Here is a 565-nt window from a genome sequence, read left to right as displayed (position 1 = left end):
GCGGAGGTGGGAGTGTCATATATGAATCTTGCTGAGCATACTGTTGGTTCAAGAAGTGTGTATTTCGGAAGCTTGGTAGGGTGACATTGAATTGAGCGGAATGGTGGCAGGTGGGGCAGTTTCGTGCATTGATGGTTGCGGCTGACGTTGGGTGTATTCAATGCGGCAGGGTTGCACGGGAACTGGAGACCCCCTTTTCTCTTCAACAGGCGTTGGAATATGCTTAGTCGAGTGGGGAATGGATATGTAGAGGTTTTCCTTCGTTGAGGAACCGAAGCCCGTTTTGCAGTATGGGCTAGAGAACCGGGAATGGCTGGCGATGAGGAGAGTTGCTGTTCAGGCAGTACGCTGGCTAGAGGCGAGTGAAATGAATTGCAAGGCCGGTTGAGACGACTGGGCAGGTACTGCTTGGCGTGGGAGTAGAGTCTCGAAGTGAGTTGGTCAGGCAACGAGTTGCGGAGGTGCGACTCTGCGATTTGAATTTTGCTGCTCATTCCTCATGTTCAGGCAGTGTGTAGTTCGGAATATTGGTTGGGTGACATTGAAGTGAGCGGAATGGTGGCAA

This window comes from Eimeria mitis, genomic scaffold (assembly GCF_000499745.2).
Source record: "Eimeria mitis Houghton genomic scaffold, Emh_scaff1804, whole genome shotgun sequence".
Classification (NCBI taxonomy): Eukaryota; Apicomplexa; class Conoidasida; order Eucoccidiorida; family Eimeriidae; genus Eimeria; species Eimeria mitis.
This window is presented reverse-complemented; position numbering follows the sequence as displayed.